Genomic DNA, 18,980 nt, shown 5'->3' with positions numbered 1-18,980 from the left:
AGTAACGCGCAGCAAAATTCAGATGAAGCTTCATCAAGTTCAGAACAAGAGTATTATCAGTTGGCAGAAGAAAATAACGTTAACGAACTTCAGGAGGAATATGTATGGCAAAGCGATAACGAACAACAAGAATACATAGATATGTCAGAACTTTATTTTTTAGAATAAATCGTTCCTCACTACCTTACTTTAAAGTAACCACGGGGAACGGAAAAATTCTAAAATTCTTAATCGACACGGGCTCTAATCAAAATTATATTCAAAATCAATTAGTACCAAATCCAAAGCCAAATGAGAACACTTTTTCAGTTAGTTCAGTCGGTGGTAACAATAAAATAACACAACACGCAATACTTAAGCTCGCTAATATTTCGGATACACCCATGAAATTCTTTTTACTAGACACCCTGAAAACCTTTCATGGTATCTTGGGCAATGACACAATGAAAAGACTAGGAGCAATAATAGATGTAAAAAATGATATATTAATTCTCGGAAATAAACGCAAAATTAAAATTCATCAACTAGCGACACAAGCAGTAAATACAATTGGACCGCAAGTCAGCCATATGACCGAGTCACAAAAATCAATAATAAAACTCCTCGTACAAAGCCACAAAATCCTCTTCGCAGATCCCGATTCAAAGTTAGCATACACAACTAAAGTAGTAGGTGAGATCAGAACTTCATCAGATTCTCCAGTTTACGGAAAACATTACCCATACCCAATATCACTCAAACAAGAGGTAGAAAAACAAATAACTGAGATGCTAAGAGATGGTATTATAAGACCTTCAAGATCACCATATAATGCACCAGTCTGGGTAGTTCCGAAAAAGTCCGGCCAGTCCGAAGAAAAAAAGTACAGATTAGTAATTGATTATAGGAAACTTAATGAAGTTACTATCTCAGATCGGTATCCCATACCCGAAATTGGAGAAATTATTGCGCAGCTCGGGGACAACAAATATTTTTCGGTATTAGATCTCAAGAGCGGTTTTCATCAAATACCACTGAAAGATACAGACATAGAAAAAACAGCATTCGCGGTAAATGGCGGAAAATATGAATTTACGAGACTCCCATTCGGTTTGAAAAATTCCCCTTCCATTTTTCAAAGAGCGTTAGACGACATATTGAGAGAATACATAGGGAAAATTTGCTATGTATACGTTGATGATATTATAGTCTTTAGCAAAAACGAAGTGGAGCACGGCAAAAACTTGGAAAGAGTATTTTCAACGCTACAAAACGCAAATATGAGGGTTCAAATAGAGAAATGCCATTTTTTTAAAAAACGAAGTAGACTTCTTGGGGTACACAATATCAGAAAATGGAGTAAAAACCAACATAGATAAAATAAAAGCGATTACAAAATTTCCAGTCCCAAAAACATTAAAAGATCTCCGTTCCTTTTTGGGCATGACAGGTTATTATAGGCGGTTCATAAAAGATTACGCCAAAATAGCAAAACCCCTAACCATTCTTCTAAGAGGCGAAGAAGGCCGGATATCTAAGACCAAGTCAAGCAGAACTGCTATCAACTTGAGCAAAGATGCGATTACAGCATTCGAGAAACTTAAAAATACTCTCGTCTCCAGGGAGGTTACCCTTGCCTATCCAGATTTCGGAAAAGAATTTCAATTGACTACTGACGCTTCAAGTTACGCAATAGGCGCAGTATTGGAACAAAATCATAGGCCAATAACGTTCATTTCACGCACCCTGTCAAAGACTGAAGAGAACTACGCAACTAACGAAAGAGAGATGCTCGCGATCGTTTGGGCGCTCCAAAGTTTAAGACATTATCTTTACGGGTATTCAAAAGTGGTAATATACACGGATCACCAACCCTTGAGTTTTTCGAATAGCGTAAATAACCATAACGCTAAGCTTAAACGCTGGAGAGACCTCATTGGCGAGTATAACCACGAGATCAGGTACAAGCCCGGAGTAGCTAATGTGGTAGCGGACGCGTTGTCCCGGGCCCCCGCAGAAATTAATTCAATCAGCTCCTCAGCATCAGCCAATAGCAACGAAAGCTCGTCACACAACCTCATATTTTCAGTAGAAGCTCCAATTAACGTATTTAAAAACCAATTATTATTACTGACTGCCGATACAGATTCCTATAGCTTCGAAATGCCATTCCCAACATACCACAGACACATAATTAAACAAAAATCTTACACGGAAGAAAAACTTATTGCAATTTTAACTAGTAAACTTGATCCTAAGCTTATAAACGGAATCATTACATCCGAAGAGGTAATGGGAAAAATTCAAAACATTTACCCTACCTATTTTAAATCATACAAGGTAAGGTTTACTCAAAACGAAATAGACGACGTAACTTCGGAGTCCCAACAAAACGAAATAATTACCCTCGAACATAAACGAGCCCATAGAGATGCAAAAGAGAACAAATTACAAATTTTGAAGAATTATTTCTTTCCACAACTTACCAAGAAAATCCAAGCAATAGTTCAAGCCTGTCAAACTTGTAAAGAATCAAAATACGATAGACACCCCCCAAAAGGAGAAATCCAACCGACCCCTATTCCTAATTACCCAGGAGAAATAGTTCACATAGATATTTATATTACCGAAAAACATAGAGTCTTAACGGGAATTGACAAGTTTTCAAAATATGTTCAAGTAAAAATTTTAGAGTCAAGAGCATCTGAAGATATTAAAAATCCGTTGAGGGAAATGTTAATTGCTTTCGGTATGCCGAAATGGATAATAATGGACAACGAACGATCATTTGGCTCAGCAGCAATAAAGTTTATGTTAGAAGATGAACTCAAAATATCATTACACACCACCGCACCGTACGCATCGACAAGTAACGGACAAATAGAAAGGTTTCATTCAACCCTATCTGAAATCATGCGGTGTCTCAAAAAAGACAACGGGAGCATATCATTTGAAGATTTAATCTTTAAAGCAGTTCAAGAATATAATAAATCGATACATTCTGTAACAAAAGAAAGACCCATAGACATATTTTTCAGAAGCACAATCTCTAGTTCAACAGAAGACATAGAAAAGAAACGAGAAGAAATAAAAAAGAAAATTAAAAATAAACAAACAGCCGACCTCGAATACCATAATCAAGGAAAAATATTACCAAAACTTTTTAAGCCAGGCGAAACTGTACATGTAAAAATAGATAAAAGATTAGGAACTAAACTTACACCGAGATACAAAACCGAGAAAGTAGCGGAAAATAGAACGACCACCATTAAAACACAAACCGGAAAAATCATACATAAAAATAATATAAGAACATAATTTTTCAGATTATTTTTACCAACATGCTTGGGAATAACTACAGTCCTCGACTATTCCAATTCACAGAACAATTCACGACTATCAGATCTTAGAAGACAAGATAAATGAGCAGCTAGAAAACAACAATAGACAAGTAGTAATTAACAGATTAATTAATCAAAAAATAAACCAACTTACTAACGCTACTAATGCAATGTTGAAAATTACCCAGAGCTCGGAAGAAATCATAAATCAGAAAGCAAATATTTTAAAGTATAAAATTCAATTAATAAAAGAAGAAATAATTAACATAATATACGCAATTACATGGGCCAAATCTAATACAATAAATTCATTTGTACTTACAAACACAGAAACCAAAATAGTGGAAGAAATTTTTAAAAAAGAAAATAACTTATTTTTTAACATAGAAGAATTATTGGAATTTGCTCGAATCAAGTTAGCCACAAATGGCAACGACCTTATTTACATTATTAGCTTACCAACCATTGAATCAGATAATTGTAGAACTTTAAAAATTAAAGCAATAAAAAAAGCCCAAATAATCAATGATATAAAATATGAAAATTTTTTAGAATGTAAGAGACAATTATTGGCAATAATTAAACCTTGTGAATCCTATAATGATAAGACAATTTGTAATTCAGAAAATTTGTTAGATTTAAGCAATGATACTTGCGTAAACGCTCTATTAAACCTTCGAGAACCAGAATGTAAGATGATCAACAATCAACATATACCGGATTTCGAAGAAATACTACCAGGCACCATCCTGCTAAACAACTTCAATGGACCAGTCTCACTAGATGAAAAACTTCTACAACTGCAAGGCTCTTTCATAATACAATATCGTAATTCGACGGTAACAATTGGTGAAACCATCTTCAAGTCAAAGGAAATCAACGTAGTCGAACCAGAACCTCCGTTATTCCAACTATTGGGCGAAAAGACTAAGTTAGAGGAAGTTCTCTCACTACAAATGGTCAAGGAACTCAACATCAACAACACAAAAGTGCTGGAAAAATTAAGAAGCAAGGCAACCATAGAATCTTCCGTTAGCTACGGATCCGCCATCATCCTACTACTACTTATAATAGGATCAATCACGGAACTCCTACGAAGACGTAGGTCAACGGAAAGGACACCAGTTTCCGTGCCAGAAACGCAAGAAAAGCCCACGCACTCCGGACCTGTACTCTACTACGTTGCGACCGAGGACAGTCGCGTTTAAGGAGGGAAGAGTTAACACCCAAAATAATACAATTTCTCAGACAGAGGAAATGAGTAAGCATTGATTGCACAACAAACAGCAAAGCAATGCCCTCAATAATAGAATTTCCCAAACCGTAGAAGAGAGCATTAATTGCACAACTAACAGCAAAGCAATGCTCTCAATAAAGTTCTAACGAACTTAGCTTGCACCTTTTGGTCAGCGATCGTGGGAATGCAGAATAGCCAATTTCCAAAGTTGATCGAACTCAACTTAGTGCATACAACAAAAACTATAATTAAAATGCACTGGCCAATTACAATTAAGTTTGGCCAACGGCGACGGCGACCAAGAGCAGCAACCAATAATATGAAAGAACGTCAGCAGAAACATCAACAGCGGCAGAGACGGCGGCAGCGATGGAGCGACGCGTAGCTATAAAAACAATTGTTTAATCTAAGTAAGTAAGTTCTTAATCCAACTCAATAAAGAAAAGTTAGATTTTTTATATAAAAATCATAATCAATCTTTTAACTTACGTATGTATAATTGAGGATGAGAATCGACTAAGTATTTTTGACAAAGTATTTTCGGTTTATGAGGATGCATAAGTACAATAAATCCATTCGATCCATAAAATTGTTATAACGCCTTTATTCAAAAGCATCAAAAATACGAATCAAATTCAAAATTTATACTAATCAAATATTTGAACTATTAATTCCTTTTTTAACATAAGCACATTTAATAAATTGTAAATCTCAAAAATTTAAGTTCTAATCCAAAACATTTGGATAAACGTTTTAGTTTTAATGACAGGTGCATGAATGAATAAACTATGTACAGTACCGACCCTCGAACATGCAACACATAAGGACAAGTAAAAAGTCATCCATTATTTGTACATGAAATGCAAAGCTTTTTTTTATGGTTAGAACTAACCGATTTATTTCAAATAAGCACCATTTTTATGTACAATCGATTGCCATTTTGATGGTAATTTCATGATACCTCTCTCATGAAATCCTTCGTCCTTATTTGCAAAAAACTGATCCAGTCGGTTTTCACAATCCACAATTGATAGGAAAAGGTGGTAGTCACTTGGTGCGATGACCGAGCTATAAGGTGGATGCAAAAGAACCTCCCGTCCAAGCTCTCGGAGCATCTGGCGAGTCGCTATTGATGTGTGTGGTCTAGCGTTGGTCTGATGGAAAACAATTCCTTTCCTATTGGCCAAAGCGGGGCGCTTCTGGGCAATTGCTTCCTTCAGACGGTCCAATTGTTGACAGTACAAAACCGAATTAAGAGTTTGGCCATAGGGGAGCAGCTCATAGTAGATAATTCCTTGCCAATCCCACCAAACACACAGCAAAACCTTTCTGGCCGTCAATCCTGGCTTTTCATCACCAGTCACCATTCACTTCAAAAACGGGTCGGTTTTGTTGCGATTCGGCAGCGATTCGCAGATCGAAATTCGATCCAAAAAGTTTTTTTTTATGTTAAATGGTTCCAAACTGTTTTTGAGCAAAGTTTAGCTCCTGGGCAATTTATTTACTGCTTGAATGAAGCTCAGACTCAACGATTTCCAATATTTTGTCGGCATTTTTGACGATTCGCCTTTCGCAGCGTGCCTCTAATGCAGCACAGAAAATATCTTTCAAAACATACGTTGTTGCATGGTTTGCTGGATTTCTTGCATGAGCTTATTCAAATCTATTTTGTCGCACATCACTTTTTGATATTCTTTGTGACAACACGACCTGAGCATTTCGAGTACGTCGATCTATGTTTGATTTTGGACGTGGTATTTATAGAAACACTTTCACTTTATAATGAATATGAAAATTTGTTCGCATTTCCTTCTTCTTCGATCTGTCACATTTAACAGAAAAAACTTGAGGTCTGTCATACGATTAATGCGTGGGTGGATGCGGAGGTGTGACAACAGTCAATACAGTTTAATGTGAAATATTTGGGTAAGATTGGTCAAACGGTTCGGTAGTTAAATTTATTGCTTAGGTGTGTGAGTGGGTGGAGTGCGAACAGGACAATGTATGTCAAAACGGGGGTTTGTGAGTGGTGGAATTACAAAGAAAGTGGCATTGATTTTTATATATATACATTTTGAACGCACATAAGTTACTCTTCGAAATGATGTTTTCAATCAGAATTCGAAGCACTACTCTTGATTTAATCAATTATTTTTTGATTCTTCATTCAAACCAAATTTAAGAGGTGATATTTTTTGTATGGTTTATATTATTGAAGAAAATGTTTAAAGTTTTATTTTTAAGCAAACAGAAATCACAACAAACCAATTTTTTTTACGTGTTGACACTTAACTTCATTTTTGGCCAAAATGTATTCTAATAACAATAAAGGAAGAAAACCGAAGTTCATATACCCTTGCAGCTATTACTCTCTGCAAGGGTATAAAAACAAGATATTTTTTATTTCGGGTTACTACAAGCGGTCTGACAGCATGCAGGGTTCGACAAAAACATCAATTTTCTGCCGCCGTTTTGAATTTTGTCTTATTATTGTACAATAAAAATGGCATTTAACGGTAAAAACTAGAAGTTTGTTTGTTTTTTCATAGTACCAAAAATAATTCAAAAACTTCACCTTATTTTCGGCCAAAAAATGAGAACCTTCCTTAACTATCATAGCAAAACACTGGATTTCATTATGTTGATAATATTTAATATGTATGACGACATCCAACCCAAAAATGTCTAATGTTAAATGACAACAAAATATATAATTTGTAACAAAATGTTGTGATTTTAATAGTTAGTAACTATAAAGTTGCTTTCCCTTGCAACGGGCCGTAAGGGTATATTGTTTAAGTTGATGAACATTTTTGAACGACCACCATTAAAACACAAACCGGAAAAATCATACATAAAAATAATATAAGAACATAATTTTTCAGATTATTTTTACCAACATGCTTGGGAATAACTACAGTCCTCGACTATTCCAATTCACAGAACAATTCACGACTATCAGATCTTAGAAGACAAGATAAATGAGCAGCTAGAAAACAACAATAGACAAGTAGTAATTAACAGATTAATTAATCAAAAAATAAACCAACTTACTAACGCTACTAATGCAATGTTGAAAATTACCCAGAGCTCGGAAGAAATCATAAATCAGAAAGCAAATATTTTAAAGTATAAAATTCAATTAATAAAAGAAGAAATAATTAACATAATATACGCAATTACATGGGCCAAATCTAATACAATAAATTCATTTGTACTTACAAACACAGAAACCAAAATAGTGGAAGAAATTTTTAAAAAAGAAAATAACTTATTTTTTAACATAGAAGAATTATTGGAATTTGCTCGAATCAAGTTAGCCACAAATGGCAACGACCTTATTTACATTATTAGCTTACCAACCATTGAATCAGATAATTGTAGAACTTTAAAAATTAAAGCAATAAAAAAAGCCCAAATAATCAATGATATAAAATATGAAAATTTTTTAGAATGTAAGAGACAATTATTGGCAATAATTAAACCTTGTGAATCCTATAATGATAAGACAATTTGTAATTCAGAAAATTTGTTAGATTTAAGCAATGATACTTGCGTAAACGCTCTATTAAACCTTCGAGAACCAGAATGTAAGATGATCAACAATCAACATATACCGGATTTCGAAGAAATACTACCAGGCACCATCCTGCTAAACAACTTCAATGGACCAGTCTCACTAGATGAAAAACTTCTACAACTGCAAGGCTCTTTCATAATACAATATCGTAATTCGACGGTAACAATTGGTGAAACCATCTTCAAGTCAAAGGAAATCAACGTAGTCGAACCAGAACCTCCGTTATTCCAACTATTGGGCGAAAAGACTAAGTTAGAGGAAGTTCTCTCACTACAAATGGTCAAGGAACTCAACATCAACAACACAAAAGTGCTGGAAAAATTAAGAAGCAAGGCAACCATAGAATCTTCCGTTAGCTACGGATCCGCCATCATCCTACTACTACTTATAATAGGATCAATCACGGAACTCCTACGAAGACGTAGGTCAACGGAAAGGACACCAGTTTCCGTGCCAGAAACGCAAGAAAAGCCCACGCACTCCGGACCTGTACTCTACTACGTTGCGACCGAGGACAGTCGCGTTTAAGGAGGGAAGAGTTAACACCCAAAATAATACAATTTCTCAGACAGAGGAAATGAGTAAGCATTGATTGCACAACAAACAGCAAAGCAATGCCCTCAATAATAGAATTTCCCAAACCGTAGAAGAGAGCATTAATTGCACAACTAACAGCAAAGCAATGCTCTCAATAAAGTTCTAACGAACTTAGCTTGCACCTTTTGGTCAGCGATCGTGGGAATGCAGAATAGCCAATTTCCAAAGTTGATCGAACTCAACTTAGTGCATACAACAAAAACTATAATTAAAATGCACTGGCCAATTACAATTAAGTTTGGCCAACGGCGACGGCGACCAAGAGCAGCAACCAATAATATGAAAGAACGTCAGCAGAAACATCAACAGCGGCAGAGACGGCGGCAGCGATGGAGCGACGCGTAGCTATAAAAACAATTGTTTAATCTAAGTAAGTTAGTTCTTAATCCAACTCAATAAAGAAAAGTTAGATTTTTTATATAAAAATCATAATCAATCTTTTAACTTACGTATGTATAATTGAGGATGAGAATCGACTAAGTATTTTTGACAAAGTATTTTCGGTTTATGAGGATGCATAAGTACAATAAATCCATTCGATCCATAAAATTGTTATAACGCCTTTATTCAAAAGCATCAAAAATACGAATCAAATTCAAAATTTATACTAATCAAATATTTGAACTATTAATTCCTTTTTTAACATAAGCACATATAATAAATTGTAAATCTCAAAAATTTAAGTTCTAATCCAAAACATTTGGATAAACGTTTTTAGTTTTAATGACAGGTGCATGAATGAATAAACTATGTACAGTACCGACCCTCGAACATGCAACACATAAGGACAAGTAAAAAGTCATCCATTATTTGTACATGAAATGCAAAGCTTTTTTTTATGGTTAGAACTAACCGATTTATTTCAAATAAGCACCATTTTATGTACAATCGATTGCCATTTTGATGGTAATTTCATGATACCTCTCTCATGAAATCCTTCGTCCTTATTTGCAAAAAACTGATCCAGTCGGTTTTCACAATCCACAATTGATAGGAAAAGGTGGTAGTCACTTGGTGCGATGACCGAGCTATAAGGTGGATGCAAAAGAACCTCCCGTCCAAGCTCTCGGAGCATCTGGCGAGTCGCTATTGATGTGTGTGGTCTAGCGTTGGTCTGATGGAAAACAATTCCTTTCCTATTGGCCAAAGCGGGGCGCTTCTGGGCAATTGCTTCCTTCAGACGGTCCAATTGTTGACAGTACAAAACCGAATTAAGAGTTTGGCCATAGGGGAGCAGCTCATAGTAGATAATTCCTTGCCAATCCCACCAAACACACAGCAAAACCTTTCTGGCCGTCAATCCTGGCTTTTCATCACCAGTCACCATTCACTTCAAAAACGGGTCGGTTTTGTTGCGATTCGGCAGCGATTCGCAGATCGAAATTCGATCCAAAAAGTTTTTTTTTATGTTAAATGGTTCCAAACTGTTTTTGAGCAAAGTTTAGCTCCTGGGCAATTTATTTACTGCTTGAATGAAGCTCAGACTCAACGATTTCCAATATTTTGTCGGCATTTTTGACGATTCGCCTTTCGCAGCGTGCCTCTAATGCAGCACAGAAAATATCTTTCAAAACATACGTTGTTGCATGGTTTGCTGGATTTCTTGCATGAGCTTATTCAAATCTATTTCGTCGCACATCACTTTTTGATATTCTTTGTGACAACACGACCTGAGCATTTCGAGTACGTCGATCTATGTTTGATTTTGGACGTGGTATTTATAGAAACACTTTCACTTTATAATGAATATGAAAATTTGTTCGCATTTCCTTCTTCTTCGATCTGTCACATTTAACAGAAAAAACTTGAGGTCTGTCATACGATTAATGCGTGGGTGGATGCGGAGGTGTGACAACAGTCAATACAGTTTAATGTGAAATATTTGGGTAAGATTGGTCAAACGGTTCGGTAGTTAAATTTATTGCTTAGGTGTGTGAGTGGGTGGAGTGCGAACAGGACAATGTATGTCAAAACGGGGGTTTGTGAGTGGTGGAATTACAAAGAAAGTGGCATTGATTTTTATATATATACATTTTGAACGCACATAAGTTACTCTTCGAAATGATGTTTTCAATCAGAATTCGAAGCACTACTCTTGATTTAATCAATTATTTTTTGATTTATTCCTATATTCTTCATTCAAACCAAATTTAAGAGGTGATATTTTTTGTATGGTTTATATTATTGAAGAAAATGTTTAAAGTTTTATTTTTAAGCAAACAGAAATCACAACAAACCAATTTTTTTTACGTGTTGACACTTAACTTCATTTTTGGCCAAAATGTATTCTAATAACAATAAAGGAAGAAAACCGAAGTTCATATACCCTTGCAGCTATTACTCTCTGCAAGGGTATAAAAACAAGATATTTTTTATTTCGGGTTACTACAAGCGGTCTGACAGCATGCAGGGTTCGACAAAAACATCAATTTTCTGCCGCCGTTTTGAATTTTGTCTTATTATTGTACAATAAAAATGGCATTTAACGGTAAAAACTAGAAGTTTGTTTGTTTTTTCATAGTACCAAAAATAATTCAAAAACTTCACCTTATTTTCGGCCAAAAAATGAGAACCTTCCTTAACTATCATAGCAAAACACTGGATTTCATTATGTTGATAATATTTAATATGTATGACGACATCCAACCCAAAAATGTCTAATGTTAAATGACAACAAAATATATAATTTGTAACAAAATGTTGTGATTTTAATAGTTAGTAACTATAAAGTTGCTTTCCCTTGCAACGGGCCGTAAGGGTATATTGTTTAAGTTGATGAACATTTTTGAGCACCTAAATAAAATTATTTTTTGACACCTTATTAAAATTTATAATAACTAGGGCCATTGTCTTTCATCAAAAAGGATCACTAATGGTAGCTGACAAATTTTTAAGTGACTCTCGATCAAAACAATTGTATAATTAACGCAGTTTGGCCAGTTGCGGATACTTAAGGCAGACTTCTAGCATGTTAGAAAATAGATAGCTTATAAAAATTTGTAAATAGCGTATAAAGTCCAAAAGCTACAGAAGTTGCGGCTAAGACTGTCGCTCCACCCACCGCGCAAAGCCAATTTACACATGCGGAGAAGCGGACTGCCGCGCAGACACTCCGCTCACAAAACAGGAGCAAGATCGCCAACCCCTCAGCCGAATGATTGAAGAAGGTGGAGTGGGCGAGAAAGGTGCTCCCAAATTATGGCCAAGAGAGGCCTAGTGCAGAGAACGCACAACCGAAGAGGCAGCGATCTCTTGAATTGCCTGGACCTGCGGCAAAGAGATTGAAGGTCCAACCAAACCTGTCACGTGGAATAGCATTTTGATTGGGCTGGTGGACGAGGGAAATCCCGGAGGCCGGATCCCCAAAAATCCGTGGAAGGCAGTCGAGGAGAAGCTGGCTGTCTTGTGTATGGCACTGCTCCGAGACTTCCCCCAGCCAACACCATGCTGCAAGGACGCGGGGTGGTTTTAAGGCAGCATCAAAGTGGTGGCCTGCGATAGTCAGCGGTCGGCGATGTTTACAAAGGGGCGCTGGATTTGCGTGACGTTCCCAGAAGGCCCCGAGCGAGGATCTGGCTGCCGTCCTCCAAAAAACGCCGGAAGACATCCTCTTCATGTTGCAGAGGTGCAACCCAAACCTCCCCACGCACGACTGGAAGGTCGTAAAGCTGGAGCAGCATGAGGGGCCGGTTAGTCAGGCCATCGTCGTGCTGAACAAGGAGCGCGAAGGAAGACCCGGTCGGCAACCCAGCCGAGCAGGTTTTTTCGGAAGAGCTTGAGGCTCCCGGGACGAAGAGCCGGAGGACGGCTATTTCAACGACGCATCGTTAAGCAGAGTGATGCAGGCGATGAAGCTGGCTGTAGGAGACGACGACGAAAAGGAGGACCCCCCAGACGAGCTAGCCCGACAACTGGTCGAAGAGAGCGGAGGCGCTCAACATCGGCCTGTTAATCGGCTGCGACGCAAATGCTCACCACACTTAGTGGGGAAGGGGTGAGTCTCTTTTTAATTTAACACAACTTTCAGAACTTAGATCCAGTTGCAGAACCTATTTTAACAGGGCGAAAGCGGGGAATGAAAATCTAAAACGGCAACAATATAAGTTGGAACTAGCCTCCTACAACAAGGCCATAAGAAAAGGAAAACGATCAGCTTGGCAAACCTTCTGCTCAAACATAGAGGAAACAACCGTTGCAGCTCGGCTTAGGAAGATCCTCTCCAAAACAAACCCTTCCTTGGGATACCGTAAAAAACCAGATGGCTCATGGTCAGACTCTAGTGAGTAGACCCTAAGCATACTTCTAGACTCCCACTTTCCGGGTAGTCTCCCGGTAGAACGACTTCCAGAAAACCAGTCTGGTTCAAGCATCGACCTTGAAACGGTCCTTTCTGAACGTAACATAAGATGGGCCATAAACTGTTTCAAACCCTTCAGATCACCAGGACCTGATCATCTCCCCCCTGTGCACATCCAAAATGCTTGTCAACTTACCGTCAACTGGCTAAAGAAAATTTTTCGCACCATACTTAAGATAGGAACATTACCATCAACATGGATGGAAACAAAGGTAGTTTTTATACCCAAAGCGGGCAAAGTCTCGCACACGACGACGAAAGATTTCACGCCTATAAGTCTGACATCCTTAACACAACATGCTTACCCAAAGGGCAAGTCCACCGAGTCAGCTCTACACGCGGTAGTCAGCACATCGAAAAGTCACTCAACCACAAGGAATACGCACTAGTTGCATTCCTGGATATAGAGGGCGCTTTCAACAATGTTCTCCCTGCAGCCATAACCGAACCCCTCACTGACCTGGGTGTTGAGATTCAAGTCGTGGAGCTAATCCATAAATTGCTGATCAGCAGAATGGTAACCTCCACCCTTGGAACCTCAACACAAACAAGGTTCTTGAACATCGCAGTGATTAAGCTGCTGTGTAACATGGAAGGGGGTGGATGTAAGGTTGTGGCATATGCGGACGACGTAGCCATTATTTTCTCAGGGCAATTCCCGCAGACACTATGCGATCTAATAACCGCCAAATACTATCTGACTGGACAACAGAAAGAGGTCTAGGGGTAAACCCCTTAAAAACGGAGCTGGTGCTGTTCATAAACAGATACAAGGTTAATCAACTAAACCCTTAAATAACTGCTCACTCTTTCAATGATAACGCTAGATACTTGGGGCTAGTACTAGATAGGAGACTAGACATGGAGACTGAACAGCCAAGAGAAAACGAGACAGGAAACAATTGCTCTCTACTCTTGCAAAAAAGCCATCGGAACGAAATGGGGCATGTCCCCAAAAATCGTCAACTGGATACACAATAGTCAAGCCTATTTTACTCTACGGAGTGTCAATATGGTGGCCTGCGCTAATGAAACAGAAAACCACAGCAAACCTTAACAAAGTTCAATGAATGGCATCCTTATGCATAAGCGGAGCCCTTCGCACCACTTAGGGCAATGTAAGCCCCAAACATATGGTCATGCCAGGATACTCCAGCAAGACACAACGATCCCACCTAAAACCGATCTATGCGAACCACACCACCTTTGAAACATTGCTCCCAACCAGAGAAGACTGGGAGCAAGGTCTACCGGGCCTAAAAGAGGCAGTCAGTTTTTACACTGACGGCTCCAAATTAAATAATCAAGTCGGAGGAGGAATATACTCCGACCAACTTAACATCAGGAAATCCTTCAGAATTTCGGATCACTGCAGTGTCTTCCAAGCGGAAGTATATGCTATAAATTAAGCTTTTTTGCTCCTAAACTATGCAAACTGCCAAATGAAATGGGTAAACATCTACAGTGATAGTCAAGCAGCTATCAGGTCGAATATCTCGACCAATACAAACTCTCAAACTATATCAAACTGCCGCAAATCTCTACATGAGATGGCTTTGCAGTTTAAAGTATACCTAATATGGGTCCCGGGTCACCGAAACATTGCAGGCAATTGTATTGCAGATGAGTTGGCCAGGCATGGCACTACCGTTCCTCTCCTTCTGGACAAGGATAACATTGGTATGCCAATGGGAACTTGCAAGCTAAACATTAAAAACAAAATATAGAACTTGCGAGCCTAGCATTGGACACATGTAAGACATTGTCGCATCTCTCGCCAGACATGGCCAATTATTGATGCGAAGAGAACTTCTGAACTTCTAAAGCTAAATCGTACCGAGTGCGGAACGCTAATACGAGTGCTTACAGACCATTGGTTAGTCGGCACACATTCAAGCAGACTGCGCGAGCCCCAAAACGATTTCTGCAGAAGCTGCAGGGACGAAGGGGAGGAGGAATGTTCCTGCCCGGCCCTTTGCAGATCTAGACTGTACCACTTAGGGAATCCCTTCATGAGCAGTCTATCTGAACTGGCGAATATAAGCCTTAAGCGAATAATAAAATTCATGAAAGTAACCGGATGAGAGATATGCTAGGTCAGCTGCGGTAAGGGCAGCAGACAATAATATAGGAAAGGGGACACAGATCCACGCGGTATCATAATGGACCTTCTAGGTCTAAGTGTGTCAATAATTTGACAGCTGCTCTAACCTAACCTAACCTACAACAGGAGTTGTATTACAACAAATATAATTCACAAAATAAAGGTAACTTAATTTTTGTTTTTAGGTTTATTTATATACATATATCTGTCAGCACTTTTTTGTATAGGTCTTATGGGCCAAAAGAAAATACCATTTAATTTACTCAGCTGACCAATCTTAGAAAGAACTTACGTTTTTCCTTATAATTTATAAAGTAACGAAATTTGTTGGTGTGTCAATAATTATTACTGAGTAAATATACAATGCCCATGTGCGTATCTTTCTATGATTCTGAGTTTCTCGATCTGTGGTTGTTAGAGCGGGCGTTGCCAAATTATTAAATAAATAGAATATGCTTCTAAAATCCTAAATCTTTTGCTTTTATAGTTTCCGAGATCTAGACGTTTATACGATTCTTCTTCTTCTTAAAAGGTAGAAAACGATATAAACCTGTTACATACTTAAAATTTATTCTACAAGTAACAAGTATAAATAAAACTTTATTTCTTTTAAATTTATCCGAATATTTAGAATATCAGTTGTAATTTTATGAAAATTGCAGAAATAAAAAATATGGCGATTGTTCCTATTGGAGCTACATGATATTGTCGTTTAATCGTTTAATATGGCCCGTTCCGTCTTGTATAAATCGGCTTTTAAAAGAGTGAACGACTAGTTGCGTAGAAACTGAAAGTATAATACTGTTTTGTTTTAATAAAACTAAACGCGAACTTGTGACTGCATTAGGAACGGATGATTTATTTGCGAAAATAACTTCGCTAAGGGTTGGCGTTGATGGAGTTCAATTGATCACAACCGGTTTCGCAGCCGTTATTATTAACCGGTGAAACCGAATCAAAACCGTTACCGAATCAGAACCGATATAATAAGGTAAACCTAACCGGAACCGTAACCGAAATACTTAGCAACCAGAATATCCGTTACCGATACATACATAAACATACATAAATCGTAAAACTTTTTATCCATTTAATGTGCCAGATCCTAAAAATGCTTTTCTTTTAGAGTATTTTTTTTACAAAAATGCCGCAACGAAAAACAAGTTCCTAACGAAAATTTACACGTTCGACAAAGTCAAAAATTTAAGTTAGTAGTAAAAAATATTAATTTGTTTATATGATGTTGCAAGTAAATAAGTACAAGTAAAAAAATAAAAGAAATCGTAATCGAATTAGTTATATTGGTTGTAACCATAAGAATAAACGAATCCTGTATTTGCTAAATTTAGTCTTCAACCAATTTCTTTCCGGACTATGTTAAGCTGAATAAAAGCTTTATTGGCCCCGCTCTCGCCATACAACTAGAACTATCAAATAAAAGCGCCAAGTGAGCAAACAGAAACCGATGGTCGGACATACGGATAAGCCAAATTCAGGATTAAAATTGGCTGAAATAGGCTCAAAGCAAAAAATGAATGCTGAATAAAGAACCTTGTGTAAAGCTAAATAGTTAAACGAGTAGAAGATATAAACTTTATTTATTTGTTTAACATTAATAGGCTACTTTTTTTTAAATAGCCGGAACATAGATCTAGATAGGCTATGCTGAGACAGACAGACGAACTGTCGGATCGATTCTCCTTGCGATGATTGTCAAGAATATATATTCTCAGGAATCTACTCTTATTAATTTACCATATCTTTTCGGCAAAGAAGTATACCAGAATTAGATTATAACATTAGGTTTGGATCCCAGTTAAGGCCTTGTAGTGCAAATATTAAAGTTTTTTTCACAGACTCGATCAGGTCTATTTGAAACTGTTGGGCATTAGAAGGATGAACATGAAAAAAGTATTTGTGAGTGAGTATTTGCACCCTTCTTTTAATAAGTTGAAGCACTCCACTGGCTTTATTTACCACGGGAGTAATATTCCAGCAAAATGCCAAGGTCATCAAGATGCATTAATTTAGTCAACCACCTAAAGTATACATGGCATTATCCTGCAACAGGATAAATTAATTTATATCTTTTTACGTTTCTATGAAAAATATTTGTTTCTTATACCATTTTTTTACCCTTACAGAGGGTATTATAATATCAGTTAGAAGTTTGCAACGCAGTGAAGGAGACTTTTTCGACTCTATTTGGTATATATTCTTGATCAGGATCACTAGGAGAGTCGATCTGGCCATTTCCGTCTGTCGGGCAGCTATATCATATAGCTCCCATCAGAACAATCATACAAGTGAAAATAAAATAAAAAACTCTGTTTTTTTTATGATTTAAATATATCTCGATGAGTAGTTAAGGTTTATATTTTTTCTGTTGTGAAGAATATATGCATAGAAATCGGAATATTGTTTTATAGAATATTTAAGTTATGGAACAGCGGCAAGGGTAAAGGTCGCAAAGTATGCTTCGATTCTTGTTAGTCATCACTCTTGTTTAAATGATTGAAAATCAAACAATGCTATGCATGAACCTTTTATAGTGTTATGTGGTGACTACTATAGACTCTACCATATTATCTCTACCACCGACTCTTTGACAATTTTAAAATCATCAATTTTATTTTAAAGCTGAGTTTCCTATCGATGTCGGAGCTAATTCAATAATGCGGAATGACCTTTGCATCCAGCCACCTTTATCGCAGACTCCACGCCGCAATGGACACGGGGACCTCAAAGTAACCGTGACCTAATACCTTTGGATCACAGCGTTTCAGCCTCAGCCTTGAAGACTCGTCGTCGTTCAGCATTTTAACTTTGCCATCTTGATCTCTGGGCACTTGTGTTTTGATTTGTCTTCATTTGCTAGGCTGCTCTCCTGCATCTGGATATGCGGGGAGTTTTAAAACTTTTGACTCTTTAAATCGCTAACTTCTTCCGGAAACTCGGCTTGTTAGTTAGGGTTTCCTATTATTCTAGCCATCTTCATTAATTTTAACCTTATTTATTAACGACTTCCCTTTAGTTAAAAGTCATTAGTTAAAAATCAGAGCAAGGCAAGTAATGTAAAATTATGTCTGCAGTACAAGGGTATTTCCTACCATTCAGCCATTTTAAAATGGTGCCTAGATAATTTGGTACATTTAAAGTGCAAGTTGATGACATTTTATAGTGTCATTTAAAAATAAAGCGACTTATTTGGCTCTTTGAATAGAATGACGTTTAAATACGTCCAAAACTAACAGAAACAGACAACAATCCAACACTTCTACTTGATATTGTTGAGAAGCTGTGCTCTGAGATGATGCTGAACTGGGCTTTGCACTCTTAACAAGATGAGTTAGCTAACGCAGCTTGTCGGATGACAACTCCAGCTTCCTGAGGAATCAGTGGCCAACGAGCTGGAGGACGGGCAGTATGCAACGACCGGAGTCCTCATATAGACGACTCAACCTGCGAGTCTCAGGAATGCGCAAAATTCCAAGGTGTTCAATATCAATAATAGCATGACGGCGGAGTCTATGATGGCGGAAAAACTAAAAAAAAAAATTATCGACATTTAAAAAGAACTCTGCTAAATAGTTATAAACAAGTGTTACCCAAAATGATGATTGGAGGCAATATTCCAAGTTGAATATCTGATGGAAAACTCACTGTCCCAAAGGGTTTCCAACTTACGTCAAGTTTTCGTTTCCAGAATACAGATAGTTGAAATCTTTATTTCAATATAAAGTTAGTTCACAAATCAACAATTAATACATTTTTATACTCTTGCT

The 18,980-nt window shown here is 37.3% G+C and overlaps 1 protein-coding gene and 1 long non-coding RNA gene across 3 annotated transcripts in view; one reads left to right on the top strand and one right to left on the bottom strand.

Moving 5' to 3' along the window:
- The window catches only part of LOC128264023 (catenin alpha), a 184,434-nt gene that overhangs the window by 41,877 nt on the left and 123,577 nt on the right, over positions 1-18,980 (bottom strand). The gene's annotated exons all lie outside the window — the stretch shown is intronic.
- The window catches only part of LOC128264025 (uncharacterized), a 128,184-nt gene continuing 126,076 nt past the window's right edge, over positions 16,873-18,980 (top strand). The window contains exons 1-2 of the long non-coding RNA XR_008268637.1: positions 16,873-16,998; positions 17,052-17,116. This is a non-coding gene — a long non-coding RNA (uncharacterized LOC128264025). The remainder of the gene's footprint in view (positions 16,999-17,051; positions 17,117-18,980) is intronic.

This window comes from Drosophila gunungcola, unplaced genomic scaffold (genome assembly GCF_025200985.1).
Source record: "Drosophila gunungcola strain Sukarami unplaced genomic scaffold, Dgunungcola_SK_2 000048F, whole genome shotgun sequence".
Taxonomy (NCBI): Eukaryota; Metazoa; Arthropoda; class Insecta; order Diptera; family Drosophilidae; genus Drosophila; species Drosophila gunungcola.
The sequence above is the reverse complement of the archived record's forward strand: the minus strand, read 5'-3'. Positions and strand labels throughout refer to the sequence as shown.